The 19,745-nt window shown below is 45.6% G+C and overlaps 1 long non-coding RNA gene across 1 annotated transcript in view; it reads right to left on the bottom strand.

Moving 5' to 3' along the window:
• The window catches only part of LOC141947209 (uncharacterized), a 101,543-nt gene extending 82,946 nt beyond the window's left edge, over nt 1-18,597 (bottom strand). Inside the window, exon 1 of the long non-coding RNA XR_012630052.1 lies at nt 18,203-18,597. This is a non-coding gene — a long non-coding RNA (uncharacterized LOC141947209). The remainder of the gene's footprint in view (nt 1-18,202) is intronic.
• Nucleotides 18,598-19,745: the final 1,148 nt, after the last annotated feature.

The raw sequence follows: 19,745 nt of genomic DNA, 5'->3' as shown, positions 1-19,745 counted from the left end.
TAGTTGGACTAAACTAATACTAATAAAAAAATGTCAGTGTAGGATTAATTTTAAATTTAAGCAGCTAGTCTAACACGGTCAGCAGGACTCCTATCCTATCATCTTTCATTCCCCTCTAAGACAGGACACATTTCTAAGGCAGGTGGATCAGGCTGTGCTTGTTTCTTTCTACAGTTTATAAAGGGCATAGGCTAGATACTTAATTTCTGGAACGCTTCAGTAAAGTAGGATGAAGTGCCTGCTGCATAAAGCTTCAGAAAATAAAGGTCAAGTAAAAAGAACCTGCAAATGTTGTAAAGCATCGTGATTTTGAAACAAATCCCAGGACTTCCTAGAACCTTGGTTTAATGTTTGCAAGCTGAATGACATTTATACGCCTTTGCCAGAAAGGTATTTCCCTTGACCTAACAATTGCTCCCTCTTCTCCCATAATCTGAAATCTAAGCTCTGTTCAGTGAGCCAGTGCCATAGCTTGCATTGCTGGTCAGACTTCTGCCTCTTTGGAAATGAAGAAATTATTGAATGACCACTTACTGGAAATCCTACATGCCCTCAGTTAATTAAAGAAGATTCATGGAGAAAGAAGAGATTGGACATTCACTTTCATTAATGCAGTGGACTGCCCACTCTTAAACATGGTGTAGTAGCTTTTAGAGAGGATTTTGACTTATTTGCTTGTTTTACAGATAATGCTTACTATTTAAAGGTAAAAGACTCCAAAGAAGAGTAGTATTAGCACAGGATAAGAGCAGCCAATTAGACGGATGCCTAACACACTCCAGCCTGTCCTAGTGTGACTGAGATCAGTTTGATACCTCTCCCCTTGCCAGAGGATTTCAGGGAGCAGAAAGCTCTGGCTCAGGATGTGCACCAAGTTCTGTATTTGTTTCTTTTATCAATAAAGGCAGAGCTGGTGTGATAGATCACTGAGAAAAAGTGACGCAGCGGGGCACTGTGGGACCACCCAGGGTAGGGGACCTAGGCAGGGCTGAAATGGGGCTGGACCACTCGAGGGACCGGAGTGCTGTAGACATCATCCTGCTCTCTTCCAGCTTTCCAGATTGGATCTGGAGGCTGGCCTGAGCCCAAACTGAGTGATTAAGTGCCACTGACAAATGAAACTCCATGTATGATATTGAACTTTATTTACTATCCTAATTGGGTTTTACACTAAGATGGAGTCACTGCTGGGAAATACATCTCAGAGCAGGATCCAGGCTACCCCAAGTGGTAAAATTAGTATCATGAATACAAGGGGAAAATGCACCTTGCGATAATTTCCAGGCAGGTTTACAGCTGGTGAGAGGTGGAGAGCGGAAGCAGAGGCCAGCACAAGGCAGGACAGGAGGAGAAGGCAGGCAGGGAGGACAGAAGAGGGTCAGACAGTGGGTCCTGCCTCTCCCTCTCTGGCTCTCTCCCTGCTGTGCCTGGGTTTCTTTTTCCACCCTTTCTCAGTCAACTGAAACCATAAGGTTTGGGATCCCCTTGTGCTCTTTGCCGGGGCAGCAGCTGCCCCGATTAGGGACCGACTTAGCTGGGGAGCTCCGGATGGGACACCCAAGATGGGATGCTCTCTGAGGAGCAGGGTGGGTGCGTGGGTGAGGGTGTGGCTGGTCCCCACAGCTTTAGTTCACTTCTCCCTGTCCCATTCTGGGTCTGGTATTTCGGAGCAGAGGGCCAACACAAGCGCTAAGTAGTGCCAACTGTTGTGCAGCTTTTCATCTTCCAGGAGCTGGGCTGAGAACTAATTTTCCTCAGGTCTTTCTCCAGCTGCTGACAGGTCTTGGATTTAAACCTAGGGAATTAGATTTGAAAAGCTCCATATCTCGTTAATAATCTGTCGAGCCATTAAGTGCACTCAATAGAGATTTTACCACCATTTTTTTGCCATTGCAGAAGTGAATTACATTCCTCCCAGCCTTGGGGGTAATGGTACAAGAGGCTTTTCCTGCAGTTAGCTAAGGAAACAGCCATGTATCCCATGCCAAGGGCATCATTTAAAAAACAATTATTGGAGAGTAGATGAGAAACCTTTTTTATCTTTGACCTTGACTGTATTTCAAAACTGGTACCTTTTTCCTCCCATCATTTCATTTACATATCAAAATAATTGCCTTCTAAATTCAACAGATTACTGAAGTTCTGGAGGTGATGTGCCTTTCAAGAGCTGGTCAGACTCACTGGATGAGACCTGAGCATAACGAACTCCATGATAAAGTACAGAAATAGTACAGCAAAGCCCATGCTGAAGAAATATCTCTGTAGAGAAGTTGGTAGTGAAACGTGGTTGTCATTACTATAGTGACACAAAACTCCACAATATCCTTTTCTTTTTATCACCCCAGATCAACAGCAAAAAATCCCCCAAATTGAACTAGCTTTTCCCTTTATTCTGGAGTGAAAGTCTATTTTGATGTGCTTCATTTTGTTTTGTCACAGTGAAGTGAAAAGTTTGACTTCAGCTTTGCCTGCCCAGCTCATGAGACTTCTTGTTTGCATCTCCATCTTGCAGGTCACTGTGGTGATCCCATGATATTGGTATATCAATAGTGTCACATGGCCTGCAAGCCACAGGGCAGAGAGAGGTGTTTAAATCCCATGCGAAGAATCATTTGGCAGTTACAACATTTAACTTCAAACCTTTTTTACTCTGTTTTTCACTTCTATTTTGTACAAAAATAGAAAATGTAGAAGTACAGGGAAAGACGAAGATGGATAAAGTATATGAGAGAGTAGAGGGAGACATGGACATTTTGCAACACTTACCACTTCCGTATGATTTCTCAAGTTTTCTATAAACAAAAAGATTCACAAAAGCTGGAGCAATCAACACAATAGTCTGAAACCCTGCAAGGATTAACCTTTTGATTTCTTCTGCAATAGTAGGAAAAGAAACTCCTTTTGTCTGGAGTTTCGGAGTCCTTAATAAATCTTACATTTAAAAAAAAAAAACCCAAACAAAAAACAACCAAAAAACCCCAGAAATCATGTGCTACGACTCATTTGCCCCAATGATAGCCTGTCTTCTTGAGATCTAATGGGAAACTTAATGGCCCCCGAATTTTACTCCTGCACAAAGTGCTCCTGAAGGACCTGGTAAGTGTTCAGAAATGATGAAGCTCAGACAATCTTGGCCAAACCTCTTGACATGGATTACATTAAAGTCCGTCAGGAAAGCACGGGTGAGAAGGCTTTGCTAACTCCAGCAAGCAGCACAGTTAACCCTTGTGTGTCCTGTCGGGGTTCACTCCTGATCCTGCAATGGTCTGGTTTGGCCAAATGCCAAGTATTTTCCTGATCAAGGCTGGATGGTCTCCCTTTGCCCTGACAGTGCCAAGCATGGCAGTCAAGAGGCAGGACTGAGCCTGTGGGGTCAGTTGCGAAAGGAGCCAGAGCTCCAAAGCATTGGTGCAATCTGATGAATCCTTGCAGGACAAGAAGTTGCCCAAGTGCTCTGTAAGATCTAAGTCCCAAGGAGAAAGTCAGAAGTTTCAGTCTCCAAGCTGACACTGACCAGTACTATCACCTCAGGATAGTTACTACTTCTTCATGGCCCAATTTATTTCTTCAATAACATGGAAATAATGTCATCCTCTAAAATGTTTTAAGCTTTAAGCACATGAAGAATTTACTAAGGGGGAAAGACCTTATGAAGAGAGGAAAGGAAGGTCTAAGAGATAGCAAATTTTCTGTAAGATAGCACTTTCTCACCTATGGTTTCTCACCTCAGTTTTATTCCATTCCTATTCTTTGACTCTAAGGGCAATCTGGACACCTAGCTCAGATACAAGTGTCTGCTCCACAGACAGAGACATCTGGTGATAGCTCCTGTCTGAGCACAGGCGTCCTTCCATCCATATCCTGTGGTTGCCAGCTATATTTTGAGCTGAGGATGAGCTCAAGCTTAGGCCTAACACAGACTATAGATATATGTAATCTCTGTGTCTTTTATCCCTAAAGGAAGAAAAAGTAATAATAGCTCATATCTTCTAAGGCTGCTGACAAAATACCCCTGGTCCTGTAGACAAAATGCTCAGATTTTACTGATCATCTCAGGAGAAACTCGTGAGAAATTGACTATTCTTCAGCTTTCTGAATATCATGGGCTTCTAAAGTTCAGTAGCTAATAAAATCATACTGTATTGTCTTGCTTGTTTAGTAAGTTGCTGTTGTGCCAGACCTCTGTGGAATTACAGGAGTCAGTGATGGATCTTGCCCAAATAATAATATCTCCATCAGCATAAATTCAAATAAAATATTTTATCTATTTTCCCTTCCAGGAGAAAACCAAACCAAACCAAACAAACCCAAAAGAGAGCTACAACCCCTATGACACACCCTCAGATAGCAGTAGTTCAGCTGATACACATGCACTTGCTTCTTCCTCTCTCCAGTCGTGCTGCTGCGGGACTGGCAAGGAGAGAGATGGCCCAAATGACAGATTCCTTTGATAGCACAAGATCTTGTGATAAAATGAAGAAAAAAGAAATAAATCTCCCTATTCATTTTTAAAACTGTTTCCCCTCCCTCTCCATAAGCAGCGTGAGACAAATGGAAGTTAAGGCATACACTCACTCAGTGGGTCTTCACGCCAATGCTGCCACACATCCCAGCCCACCAACGCCATTTAGAGCCCCACGGGGGGAGGGAGCAAGGGATGTTTTCACTGTCTGTCCCTATGCTGGGGCCCACTGCACCCGGTAAAAAAAAAGGTCCCTTCCATCAGCAGCAACGCTTGTTTGATGGAGCTGAGGATCTAGTTAGCTCTGCTATGAACCTGTAAGCTTCTCCTCCACCGACACATAGAGCTGACCCTCAGGTCAGCCCCAACCAGCTGAAGCCACGGGCTGTCTCTGCCCACCTCCGTGTGCAGCTCTCACTAAAATCATCCAGTTCCCAACATTCTCCCGCAAAGCTATGGAAAGGATGCTGTTCAAGGAAGTGGTGTGCAGACTACCATACTCCAGGCCTGCAAACCCAGCGATGTCCCCAGCACTCCTTAGTCCAGTTTTTGGCACTGAGCTAACACAGCTCATACTGTCGTGACCAAGATGAGCTGAGCCATCCGCACACAGCAGCTCAGGTTTAGGCACCTCTGTACTCTTGCCTGAAGCTCCTTGCTGCAGTCCCAAAAATCTAGCTGGAGTGGCATCAGAGATTTTCCACCTTAGCACACACTTAAAACTCTCTAAAGATACACCAGTCCTGAAGCTATATCTTGACTGGGCAACCCACCACAAAAAAAAAAGATTAACTGAGAAATGCAAAAAGAAACTTCTGCTCTACACCAGTGATGCAGGTGGTTGTGAATGTTGTTCATGGGACCAAAGTAAAATGCTCCATCATCAATATCACAGCTTTGCAGGGAAATGTGTCAACTGTACAGCTGTGGTTGATTGTAATATGACCCGATTTTCTTTCTTTCCTTTAATTGCTCACTTTTAAGAGGTGGCAATAAAAGTTGAATGCACTTTATTGCGTAAGTCGTCTGTTGTGGGCTAAATCAAATGCTAACTGCCTTCAGATCTCTCATTTGAAAAAATGAGTCTCCTGGTGAAACTTGTGGACAGTGTAAAATCTTTCTTACCTTGTTTCCAAGTGACTAACACATACACTGCAACACTGCACATTTTTTCACAAAGCCAATGGTGTTGTGTCTCATGTTGGAAAACAAGAAACCAGTACTCCCATGCAAAAGAGGACTGCTTTTTTTTTTTCTTGGTAAGCAGAGCAACACCAATAAAATAAAGAGTGTTAAGCTGCAGAGCTGAATATAAATAGCCCCAGATAAGACTGAGGCAACAGCTTTCCTTCCAGCTGTCACACAGCCAAGCCAATTGCATTTGAAGAACCTGTGACTACATATGTTATAATCTGATGGAAAATAATACTGTGACCTATTACAGATGGGAAAGCTGAAGGTCTCATAGGTCACCAAATAAATGTGAGGCAGAGCTATGGATATAATCATTTAAGACCCAAAAGTGAAAGTAATGGATGAACACTGGATTTCAATTATCCTTAGATAATTCAAATTACTTTAAATAGATGGCTGACCTACTAAAAACTGCCTGGTCTCTAGTCTTGCATTTGCTGGCCAATTCAGGTAATGACTATTTGATCTCCTTCTTTTTTCACAGAACAGTAAAATTGTTAATAGCAGTGAAGGGTTTCTTTTTGAGCTGAACTTGCAGTAACCTGCTCTTCAACACCTCCCCATGTTAAATTCCGTTGTTACAGCACTGGCATTTGCAACTTGATAAGTTAAGGTTGTATTGGTGGCATTTTCTCTGAGAACGATCAGGCTCATTTACAGCATGGGCTGAAGGAAACAGCTGGACATGTTGTTTCAGGACTAACTTGTATACTCGTTTTTGATCATTTTCTTGGGTATTTTAAAATGAACCTTGTACAATCTCAAAGACGAAGGAAGGAGAAAAAGGTGTAATTGCATGACTAATGAATACTAGGGATACCGCCAGGATCTGCACACCTCCTGGGCTATATACAGTTTCTGGAGTTCAGTATAATTATTACGTTATTGCTATCACTTGCACTATGTTAAGATACAGGAGTTCTACTCATGTACTCGAATCCTGCTGTGCCAGGCAAGATACCAATGTACAACAAACAGATGACCTGCAATCTAAGAGGCAGAGGGTGGCTTTACTGTACTCAGATTGCTTGCTTGCCAGTTAAACATCTAATCTCCTCCAGCAAACCTGGCTCTATTGTCAGTGCAGGCAGAGGGACGCTTCCAGAGGGCGACTGATCCCGCCTAGATCGGACACCTATCTCAGAACCAGGGAGGCACCGGCATCACACCACTGTCAGATAGTGAAGCTTGAATTAGGAGGTTAGATTAGGTGACTAACGGCTGAAGTTCAATAAAATAAATTTCCCTCTCCCTTTATAGTCTAAGGAATGTCACTGTCAACATTAGAGCACTTGATAGGTATTCTCGATATGCGTAGATCATGTATTCAAGCAACAAGGTGGACAAAATGATGGAGAACAAAAACAGTCATGGCCAGATAGGGAGCCAAAAATACAGGTGTCTGGATTTATTCCATGTAATCTATTTGAGATTAAGTTTGGAGCACACGATCCCTTTGTAGTCAATGGATATAGACAGCTATTTCCAGAGGATGACTCAGATCAGGTGATTGGCAGGCTGACCTGATCTCTGAAGGTGTCCCTCAAATAAATGCCTAAAACCTCATTTGATGAACATCCATGCAGTGAACTCTTTCCTGGAGTTGGGCAGAATTCACAGGAATTTAAATAGCTGTATCTGATCTAACCGTCGCAGTACCTCTCTGCGTAGGTACATCCCAGAGGAAATACAGACAGTGGAACTGAGGCCACTCACCATCCTGACCAAAAGTCTATGTCTGGAAGTGGAGATGTGATTCTCTTCCTCTCTGTGCCCATTTCTTTCCACTGTCTGTAAAGGCACCCCAGGACCTGGCTAGCTCAACCATAGACATTCATGCTGCTGCTATCTCACATCAGTTGAAGTGAATCCTTGCCACGCAAGATGCTAAATCCCAGATTAAATTCTCTAAACTCTTCCTAAATTGTCACAGCAGTTTAACCTCCATCAGCAAGGTCCTCCAGATATCACAGTGATGGCGCTGGGTATGCACACAACCACAAAATCAGAACAACATCCAAACATCCTGAGATCTCCCCTACAGCCACAGAAGTTGGCACTCCTTCTGCCTGTGGGGTTTCTCAAGCACTTGATTTTCCCTATAGATTGTACGCTGAGCAAAAGTGCAGAGTTACAAACCAGAGACTACCCAAAACACAGTGGCACTGACTCCATTTCTCTTTCAGGCCTGTGTCCATATGGGTTCTATAAGTCAGATGCAGTCCGGGTGGGCTAGCAAGGGTTAGTGGTGCTGGAACCTGCATTCAGAAGTACGCCACCACTCTGCAGTGTATTCCCGGGCACGCAGGGAGCACACACCTGTGCTGGAGCTGCAGCATCCCAGCACATTATGAAGTTGAACGTTTAGGAATGAGAAGATGAGATGCACCTGCTGATGACTCTTCCAGCTATGTCCCAGCTACATCTGCTACTCTGGTAAATGTCCCAACAATTCGCTAACAGACGATTTGATTCAAGCAGTTTACAGAGTCAAGGGAGATGTATGGAGACAAGATGTGACTTTGCTGACTTTATTCACCACTCCTAATTGCTAAGGAAACGATGAGTGGAAAAATATCCTCAACATTCATTCTCTCTTGTGAGGAACTGGTTACAAAAGTTACAGATTTTATTTGCTGAGGGAAGGGGAGGTGGTGAGAGGTGAAGACCCATATTTAAGGAAACATTGAGGCTGGAATATTGTTATAGTCTGTTGTCAATGCTGAAAGTGTAGCACTAAAGCTCACAGTCAAGCCAGAGCTAGTTTTGGACTAGGCATGTCAATTTTCAGTAAGAGCATAGAAAAGCTTCCCAGAGTGAAATAAATTCTTTTATAAATACCATAAAGTTCCAACATTTTGCTGCTTACATTAAGATGTGGATTAATATAATTGCATTGTTACTAATGTCAATGTTTGCACGCCTAATGAGAGAGACATCTGACAAGATTTTCAATTAGAGACATTACATTAAGTTGCTAGAGTCTCAGAGTTTGCTTTATCCTTGACCCTGGTTATCCCATTTAACCATATTTTGAGGGGAAGCAGGCTGTGAATCTAAGATCCAGCCAGACTGGCTCTATGACTCTGGTCTGCCTTTACCATGCAGCCCAAATGAGCCATGAGGGCTTAAACTGGGTCTTTACCCAGACCAGACTGACAATTTTCGTATGGAGCTGCAGAACAGACACGTGGTACTGCATTGAGTAAACAAGCACAGAAAAGAAAACCTTGCTCACATTAAAATCACATAAAAAGGAACACTACAGCAGATCCTTCCTGAATTACCAGCAAAGGTCTGAACCTTTGCCCATCAGGGTTATTGCTAGAACAAAAAAGAGCGTTTCCATTTCCAGTAAGGCAAGGAAAGCATTTATGTGTGCATGTACCTGCTGCATGAAGAGGGGAAAGACTCATAGTACCTGATCACGTTTTCCCCAGAAATTAAATAGAGTAATTAGAAGCTATCAAAAAATGTGGCTGGCTCTTTTCATGGCACAGCAGTCTGAATAGGGGCTTTCTGGAGCACTTGATTTCATCCTGGCACCTGAGGATGCTGACTACCCCTGCAAACCAGCTACTGGGCTCAAGCCCACCCAGACAGCACCCAGGTTCCAAATCCAAAGCACAAATGCAGTTTGATGTTGAAAGCAAGTCACACTTTAATTAACCAGTTCTAATTATACTACAAATTGTTCTAAAATCGCATGTCATAATTTGAAAACCAAAACACAAGTGTAGGCTCTCAGTTGCTGAGTTTGTGAGCATCTGGTGCCCTTTAAAAGATGATTAACAGTACCATTTTCTTCTGATCATCTCTCTACTAAGTAGAGGACCTTCCAGGCTTGTATTGGTTAATATTAATAGCAGAGTTTTTTGCTAATTGACTAAGAAAAAGATTAATGAAATTAGTTTTGTAAGAGAGAAAATGATTCTCAATGCTTCCACTGGCAACATCCATTAAGATACAAATAATTTTATTTAGCAACCCATCCTAGGAAACATTAAGTCCAGTGACTCTGCAAATACCTCCTGAATCCACCTGACATCTTGCTTGGATTTTTCACATGGACTCTGTAATACTCATTCTGGTACAACTCTAGGTAATTCAAAGGTAATTTTCTTTCCTTTTCATGCCTCAGGAGTAACAGTTCATGGATTTTCCCTGCATTCCTGTTGAAGATTAAGCACATATGAACAGCAGAGGAGGCTTCAGGTGTTTCCGACTTCATGGAACAATGATGCAATGAAATAACAAATGACAAGGAGCAGGAAAAGGGATACAGCAAAGATTTGACTAAGACTTTAGGTACCTGAGCTCTACTCCTTGGCTTCTCATTGTCCCCTTACACCGCCCAGGCCAAATCTGCACATCCATCTCCCCTTATATTCCTCCTTTACTTGTGCACCATTGATCAGGGATAAAGTCTATCACTTGCAGTGGGTAGTGGGGGTGATCAGTTTTCCATTAAGGAAAAAAAAAACATGTCTATACCCATAAATCAATCAGGGTGGGAAGTAACAGCACAACAGAGGTACCTGAGAGTTCATCTTGTAGGAAATCCAAGATAAGCAGCAGATTAAGAGAAATCGGGTAGTAGCAGGAGAAATTGTGCGGAGGGAGGCATGGCTTAGGTGGCAGAACATCTGGCCAGCTGGATACAAGACACACGGTCAGAGCCCTGGGGAGGGCTTGGTCAGTCCTGTTCTTCAAATATGCCCCTTCTGGGAGAAGTACAGCCACCGCCCCCCAGGGGAGCAGCTCCTCCGGCCGCTATCCCTCAGGCACTCATTCCCAGTTCAGTTGTGGGGTGGCTTTTGGTGGATGCTCAGATCACGGCTTGACTAGCCACCTCTGGCTAGGGAAAGTCCTTCAGGCACTGCCTCCCCTCTTCCCCATCACCACGCACGGGTGAGCACACACATCCCTGCGCGCCTGTGCACAAACCACCTCTGATAATGAGACAAACTCTTCACAAGACCCTGGCAGCCAGTCCCTGCTGGTCCTTCTCCAAGGCTGCCCAGTAGATGACTTGATGCTGCATTTCACAGTAATGCCCATTGCCGTTTCTCGGCCTTCTGGTGATTTCTGTGGGTATGTCGCTCTTACCTGCAGAGCCAAACACCCCATGGGCAGCTCCAGAGCCTTTCTCTGGGCCATACCTAGAGTCTCAAGCCATACAAATCAGCAGGGCAGGCAGGGCAAAGAGCCACAGGGCAGCTACTCCGACCTGGGAGAAGGTACAGGACTGCCCTCGACACATCCGTCTACATCTTTTCAGAGAAGGAGGGGGAGGAATCCCAGCTGGAAGGATTTTGTTGATTTTACTATTTTTTGGGTGACCTTTGGAAAGTGCACTATTCGCTTCATATTTTTACAGGGCAATTAAATGGGAGGAAACATGAGTCTTTCACAGCTCACTGGCCTCAGGAATTGTTTCCTACCTGAGCTGTCAGGAGACACATCGTTCTCACTGGCTTATTCCGCTGTGTTTAAAGAGGATATTTAATAGCTTTTTTACATTTCATATGGAGCCATCTCAGAGCTGGTTATTTCCTTGTTTCCAGATTGCACTGGTCACATACTCTCCATAAATAAATTAACTTTTGAGATTTTTATTCAGAGTATTTAAACCTAAGTCAGCTAGAAAACTGCACGATGGTCTGAGGGCATGGGAGTAATCCCAGATCCTGGAGAAAAGTATCTTGTCCTGTAGCCCTGCCCTCACCCTCCGGCTGCAGTGTGAGAGTGGAAGTGCCCCGGCTCTCCAGGTGACCACATTTCAGCACTAACATCCTTTGGATGAATGGGGACATTCATACCTCTCAGAACTATTTTTCAAGCTGTCCACCCAGCCAGGCAGAGCTCTGCTGATGACATGGGGGTCACCTGATAAACCTCTCTTTGCACCAGGAAAGCTAGCAAAATCTGGAATTTTATAATGAAAAATTACTTGATCTTGTGCTTTTATAGAAGATATTTTAGGCATAAGCTGCATTTCCCCAGAAATACTTTCAGGACTTTCACAGACGTATTTTTTTTTGAGGTACACAAGCTAGAATAAATGTTGACTGATCTTACTTTAGGGTCTCACCTGATCTTGAGCTGGGATGTAAGAGGAAGTCTCATCATCCCAACAACACAGTATTGCAAAGATACTGATAACTCTCTTTCTCTAAAATCTCCACTGTATGTTAAATTCATAGGGAATAAAACCATCCTTACCCTGAAGACAGAAAATCACTGGTCAATTCCAAGCTGGCAAAAGCCAAACTAAAGACAAGATCACCATTCATTTAACCCTCATACTCATAAAAAGTTGTAAAGAGGCTTTCAACCTTAAAAATTAGATTTAAGATGTGAGTTTTGCCCTCTTGCAGTTCTGTGAAATAGTCACAGCAAAATCAGCAAACCTTGCAAGAAGCAGCTTTTGCATCTCTTACTGGATTCTGTACGAAAAATACTGTGAGGTTTCTCAGATTTTCTTTGGCTAAAGGAGGATTCTTTTCAAGCCAGATCTCTCAAGTCTAGCTAAAATACCCTCCTCATTCGAGTCCGCTGAACTGAGCCCTTTATCTCCCGTGTGACTTCTGCTGCTCTGGGTTTGAACTGAACATTCAGAGCAAACACCCCAAATCACTACTTCAACTCCTTCTAGGACTTAGACTTGAAACTCCCACTGGGACTGAGTGTTCTGCAACACAGCATAAGCTTTTCATGAAGCCCATCTGCTCTTCTCCCCCTCAAACCTCTTCTTCTGAGGTGGGCACCCCTCCACCCCAAGAAGACAGGAGGAACAGCCCTGTGCTGGTAGCAGTTACCATAAGGCATGCTGAGCTCTTCAGGTGCAAGCTGCTCCTCTGTTGACTCTTTCTTGGTTGCCTTAGCTTTCGTTGTGATCAACAAAATATGTCAAGTTCCCTGACAACAATCTAATCTTATTTCCGGATGCATCAACTCAAGCACTCTCTCTTTTGCAGAAGAATGTTTCTTCCCAGAAAAAGCAATTTTATTTCAGCTGCCGTATCAAGCAGTTGCCTCTGATATTAGTGCTGAGCTTCTCAGGAAGTTTCTCAGCTAGAACATTTCTGTTCTGGCAGATCATATCAGAGAAGTGGGAAAATATGATGCCTATATGCCTATGCCTTGGCTGTTATGGATAAAAACAAAGATATGGAGAGAAAGAGAGAGAAAACACAAGACAGAGGTACAAAATCCAAAACATAGAGCGATATGGTATGGTTTTTGTGGAAAGGACAGATAAAGAAGAGTCTCCTGACTCCACAGAGGCCAGGACACAGTCTCGTGGTCTGCCCTCCCCCCCCTTTTTTTCCCCCTCCTTGAGCTAGTGATTTATTTTCCAGTCAGCCAGAGATGTGCCTGCTTTATGGAGAGTAAGATGATCAGACAGAGTGAATGTGGCATTAATGGTAAGGAGACAAGGGCAAGAGACTGAGCAAAATGCAGAAATTACTTGAAAACCTAAGGGGAGGGAAGCCAGCGACAAAATTCCTGTCTGTTAAACACAATCAATGGCCTGTTGGTATCAGTCACTGAGCTCTGAGCACTGACTGATGATTCCTCCCTGTCTGCGGCAAAGATAAATGGGAATGAGCAGGGAAAGGCTTGGCCACTACACAGGAGGCAAAGGAGGGCTCCTCCAAGCTGGGGGAAATCAAAGCACCACTGCTCTGAGGTGGCTCAGGAGATTGAGACATCATTTATTAGATACTTTCTTAATTAATTTTTTACAAATAATATAGATGATTGCTGGAAAGCGACTATTTGTCAAAACTGGTCCCCTTTCGCGGGAACATACCCATTTCAGCGACAGCTCCAAGCTGAGCATTTCCTGAGGTCTGGGAAGGACTTTGATCGACCAGCAGCAAATCCAGGCTCCCTAATAGGCCTGTCCTGGAAATCTCCCCAGGAGTAGCTGTGGTCCAGGCTGAAAACCTCTTATTTGCATGAGAACTCCCATGGCAAGAGCACAGAGCGTATCCCAGAACAAGATACCTAAATCTGATTTGTTAGTAGTGTATCATTTTGCAGTGAAAAACACATTGTCATCAGTGCACATTTGAACCTGAAGTTATAGAGCAAATGATCACATCTGCTTGTTTACTCAAAAAAACAAACCCCAAACCAAGAACAGATCTCTGATTTAAAAACACTAAAGAAAGCTTCAGAGGTCTTTGTTTCCCTAACAGTGCAAAACAACAAAAAATTTCCTTTCCTCCCTCCTTTATCCACACTCTTTGATTTATCCGAGTTTACGGTGACAGCTGGGAATCCCCCAGAGGTACCTACACATCAAACAAATCAGAACCTGAAGTAAAAGACAGTTTTCTTGCTTTAAGTCTGTTGTGGGACCCTGGTTCAAATCTCTTTCTTCCAGGCCAAATGAATCCCTAATGCTAGAGCCCCAGGGACACAAATACCATATCTTTCCCGTGTTGCCTGGTATGAAAGCACGGATCTCCGAATCAGACTCACAGACCTGTCCTGGCTGAGGTTCTTGGCAAATGCTGCCTCCAGGATTTAGATGCTTGCTTAGCACAAGCAGGAGCTACTTTCTCTGCTTCGGATTTAAAGCCTTCAATGATTTCTTGAAGGTGATTTTCTAACCTTCTCTGTCTAAAGCAAAATACTAACCCGGTTTCTCCTGGAGACAAACAGCTGCGATGGGATGGAGGCACCTGTTAAATAGGGTTCGGTATGAGCTGTGTTTTGAAGGATGTAAAATTTAGACTTTGTCCCCTTGTCAGTGCAAAATCTCTTTGCGGCTCTAACTCTGTCACTTGAGGCCATGCTTCCCCCCAGGGCTGACATCTCTCTGAAAGACTTCACGGCTAAATTCCTAGTAACAAACGACAGGATGTCTATGAGATGGCTAAACATAAGAACGATGGAGCCTGGATAAGAACTTAGATTTCACCACGACGTAATGTCTGGAGTTCAAATCAATGGCTAGAAAGAAAAGAGAAATACAGAGGTCTACAGTGAATAAAACGAACAAATCTGGAATAATTCTTCCTAATCACTTCAGAGTGAGCAGGTCCGATTGTAAGCGTGTCTCCACTGAAATGAATAGGCTGGCTGGCCCTTGCTGCCTCCGCAGCCCTGGGGATGGACAGCCCTGCGGGGAAGGCTGGCTGGCTGGATGTGAGAGGGGAAACACTGTCTCACAGCTCCCTTCAGTAAAGGGACTATCTGCTCAATAAAATTTGCCTCACCCCAAAGCAGGAGAAGAGTTAACAGCATCTGTATCGACAGAGGGAGACATCAGGCTGGGACAGACCCTCGAGAAATCCCCTTACTCCAGCTTGGCCCCACCGCAGGCTGCTGAGCAGGGACATCCGAACTGATGGCCCCACCTCCAAGCTCCCCGTCCTGTGCACCCGGTGAGCAAAAATCCCTTTGAATTTCTCTCTGTCCTGTTCCTCCCACAACACCCTCCAGCCACCACCTCTCCCACAGGGGCCACGGTGGTTTCTGAGTTAAGCGTTGCAACTGCAGTCCATTACCCTGCCGAAACATGTTCCCAGACCTTCAGACACTGCGTTGCTTCTGTGGACACCACGTGAGGCTGACTGACATTTAACAATTTTCTCTCAGAGGAAAATTGCCTGTTCCTCCCCAGAATGAACCTGCAATTTTTTCCAAGGCTGAGGCCACATAGTTCAGGTGTTTCGATTCAAAAGTGAGGACAAAATTGTTTACTCTGCTGTGGCGAAGCAGAGCATGGCAGAAGATGCTCTGATGACAGGCTGTCCCTTTTGCAACAGAGGTTATAACTTGTTTTTAACCAGTGTTTGTCCTTTTTTCTTGTTTCATTTTTAGTTGCTCAAGGAAAAAGCTGAAGTCAATTTACTGTACATAGATTATCTGCTGTTTTCAGTGTTGCACAGGGTAAGTGATGGGAAAGGTCTCAGGCAGTGATGAAAGCAGATAGTAAACAGGATTACCACTGACAGCTTGCACCAGGTTAGTGAGTAGATGCGAGAGCTGGGTCTCACACATCTGGCATTTGAACAGCCCATGGCAAGCACTGAACAAAGGTTTTTAATGCATTAAGACAAAGTCTGGAACTCAGCCAAGGCTTTTCACGTGAGTAATGGGAAACTGTGGGGAGCTGGGGGCAGGGACTCACCCAACACACTCCACCTCAAAATGTTTGCCAAGTTGTTGGAAATGTTTCAATGTGCTTTTAATGATAAAGCTTCAGAAGTTGGTTTCGAATCTCCAATGGTTCTTAATTCAACCAAAGGCAGGACCTTGTTTTGTGGATTCTGGATGTATCCCCACACTTCTTCACTTGTTCCACAACCTTCCAGGGAATTCCTCTCCCCTGCACTGGACACCTCAGCATTCCCTCGGAACAGGGCAGTGCTGTGACCATAATTATCTCCAGCTAATTATGTTAAGTTATAGGAAGGCCTCTGTACCAAAGATCCCCACTGACATACACTGATACTACAGTGACAAGACCCTGATTAGTCTGATCCTGCACACAATTCCCAGCTGGCGCTGGGGTGAGAGGGCTCACATTTAGCAGCAGACTGACCTTCTCTGGGACCTTGGAAACGGCTGGACATTATGTCCTCCTGTGGCCCCTTCTCCACACAGGCAGCCATGGGAAATACCTTTTTGCTTGCCTGCATCCAGCTCCTTTGCAAGAGGCACACGAGCGGTGCTGAGATGCCTGCATGCTCTGGTATTGCCTGCTACAGCACTGCTGCTGGGTTTGCTGTAGGCAGCCCGCTGCTCCCAGCAAAGCCTGACATGCCAGAGAAAGGTTTCCACAGGTCTGGAGAAACAAACGGGCTCTGAAGTCCCTGTGACCTGCCTACATTCAAAAGCTTTCAGAGAGAAGCAAAAGAAGAAAAAAAAAAAAAAAGGCATAAACATGAACTCGATGCCTCCTTTGTTGAATTCACCCACCTCTGCAATGGATCTCAGCCTCTCTCAGACTGCAGCTTACTGAACACTCTCCAGCAGAAGTGCTGGGTACTGGCTTTCAGCCCCCAGGCCTGCCTTGCCCAGGTCCCCTCTGCCTGCCTGGAAGCGGCCCCAGGAAGCCCAAGGAGCCACTGTCTGCTTTGCCATGGCCCTCCTGCTCGACAGCGATAGGTGAGGCTGCAGCGCGGGGTCTGCAGCGGCGGGCTGCTCCCCATGGCACCGCAGTGCAGATGAGCTCTCCCAGACTGGGACACGCCAGGTGATAAATAGGGACGCACCAAGGGATGGAGGAGGCAGGAGGTCCTTGGAGCAGACTGCGGCAAGTCACAGAACCACAGAATCACAGAATCATCTAGGTTGGAAAGGACCTTGAAGATCATCCAGTCCAACTGTTAACCTAGCACTGACAGATCCCAACTCCACCAGATCCCTCAGCGCTGGGTCAGCCCGACTCTTGAACACCTCCAGGGATGGGGACTCCACCACCTCCCTGGGCAGCCCATTCCAACGCCCAACAACCCCTTCTGCAAAGAAATCCTTCCTAAGAGCCAGTCTGACCCTGCCCTGGCGCAGCTTGAGGCCATTCCCTCTGGTCCTGGCACTTGTTCCTTGGGTCAAGAGACTCATCCCCCCTCTCTGCACCCTCCTTTCAGGGAGTTGTAGAGGGCGATGAGGTCTCCCCTCAGTCTCCTCTTCTCCAGACTAAACCCCCCCAGTTCCCTCAGCTGCTCCCCATCACACCTGTGCTCCAGACCCTGCACCAGCTCCGTTGCCCTTCTCTGGACACGCTCGAGTCATTCAATGGCCTTTTTGGAGTGAGGGGCCCAAAACTGAACCCACTCATCAAGGTGCGGCCTCACCAGTGCCGAGTCCAGGGGCAAGATCCCTTCCCTGTCCCTGCTGGCCACGCTAGTGCTGATACAAGCCAGGATGGCATTGGCCTTCTTGGCCACCTGGGCACACTGCTGGCTCATGTTCAGCCAGCTGTCAATCAACACCCACAGGTCCCTCTCTGACTGGCAGCTCTCCAGCCACTCCTCCCCAAGCCTGTAGTGCTGCTGAGGGTAAAGTCCACCCAGGCTCATTTCTAACCGGAGTTAATGGGGAGCCTGTGGACTAGTGTGAGTGGGAGAGCAACGTACCCATGTTTCTTAAGCATGGCGAGAAGCCAGCGAGCAGGCTCCCATCCCTCCTGCTGCCTGGAGAACTGGCCCCGCAGGAGTCTACGGAGCAGCTATTTATACCAGTCCAGGTGGGAGGAGATGAAGGTATTTCAGAGCTGTGTGTGCAAAGAACAGCAGCAGCTTCCCTCCTCTTTTTCCATTTCTCCACAGATTTATCCAGGATCCTGCAAGCCATTTCTGTGACACTGCCCTCCCCTTGCTAACAGCCCCTGCATAACTGGAGACGAGCTCTACAGCATAAGCCTCACTCCCCAGACTTGAGTTACACACCCACTACATACATCCATTTTCTTATTTTCCTTTTATTTCTTAGTATTTGCCTGCATTTTCTCAGACTCCTTTTCCCCAGCTGAAAAGCAATGCCCCTCTGCCCACACAACGCAGAATCCAAGAAACTCACCAGCAGCTGCTGCAAACCACAGAAGTGTCCGCAGTGTTTTAATTTTATCATTTAAATCATCTCAGTCAATGGGAATTTCCCTTCTTTCCCACTCACCACCACATCCCTTTTTTATTTTAAGTAAGTTCATAGTGCTGGAGCCTCAGCCAGCAGACACAAGCAGCAAAGTCGGAGGGTCAGAGCCAGTTTGCACCCGTGATGAATTTGGCCTTGTACCCGGATCAGGCGCTTCAGCATCCCACCCGCAGCAAAGCGTTATTAAGGGGTTGAGAGGAGGAGGAAGCAGCACCTCAGCTGAATTCACAGTTCTCCAGCTTTATCCACAATCTTCTGCTTTTCCCTTCTTTGCTGAAGCACTGACAGATTTTGTCCAGCTCATGTCCAAGCACCCCACCTCCCTCCCAAGCTCACACGTTTCTCTCTGCTGTTGGCAGTTGGACTGTCAGTCCCCACAGTCCATAGGGCTGGAAGGAGCTGGGGGGAGATGCTCATACTGGGGATTCGGCTTGCGAGATGCTGCAGTGCCATCTTCAGACAGCAGGGCAGCAACCGCAACCAGGATATTCTTAAGTGTGAATAGGAGGGGAAAAAAGAGACAAAACCAAAAGCCCATCCAAATCCAGATGTTTGAAGAGGGAGCATGCAACCTGAGGCTAGGAAATCATTTGCAGTCGGAGTCACAGGAATCAAACAGCACAGCTTGTCACACACTCCTGCCCTCTACGGATCTCAGTGCACGAGGCAAAGAACAACTGATTAACCTCTGCGCTGCCCTAGGAAGAGTGAAACTCTTCACTCTGTGTTAAAGCTTTGAGATTGTGGGATTCAAGTGTATTAAACAGCTGAGAGGTTTTATGAAAAGTAAAACCAGATTCTCTCTCTCCTCCGATTTGGTACGCTGGGGTGGAATATTGTAACGCATGTTTTAACACCTTCCTCCTCTCCCTCCCTTCCAGCAAGCTGAATAACATTACTTTATCCTAATGGCTTACTCTGTAATAGCAAATAAAACAGGCCAGAGACTTCTCTCCCTCTCTGCCCTGAGATCCTGCAGCACTGCGCAGCCTCTGCCCACACTCTGCCACCACCCATCATCCACACTGCCTTGGGAACAGCCTCTGCTGCCTCCTGACCCAGGCTTTGGCGTTTTCTGGGGAAGGTAAGCGATGGCAGAGAGCAACCAAGGTGTTTAGAGATCTTGGGGTACTTGGACAAGTGCTTGGGTCTACACCCCATTTAATTCAGCAGCACGTTAGTAACAACCAACAGCAGCGGTGGATTGACCCCCCAGGTAGATGGTGTATGTAGCTTCTCGGATATTCACCAGGTGAGGTATGGTGCTAAGACAGTTTCAAACACTGACCCTCTGAAAATCAGGGCCTTTAAGAAGTCTTTTTCCAGTAACACTGGCTATTTGGGCCGATTTTTAGTAATTTTAGTAATTTTGGCCTGGTTGCACACGTCACTGCTGACGTAAGTCTCTTTGGAGTGCAGGAGACAGCAGCCCAGCCCGCACTGCAAAGCTTTAGAGACAAACGAGCAA

The sequence above is a fragment of the Strix uralensis genome, chromosome 9 (assembly GCF_047716275.1).
Source record: "Strix uralensis isolate ZFMK-TIS-50842 chromosome 9, bStrUra1, whole genome shotgun sequence".
NCBI classification, from domain to species: domain Eukaryota; kingdom Metazoa; phylum Chordata; class Aves; order Strigiformes; family Strigidae; genus Strix; species Strix uralensis.
Note: the sequence above shows the minus strand (reverse complement) of the source record. Positions and strands in the feature narration are given on the sequence as shown.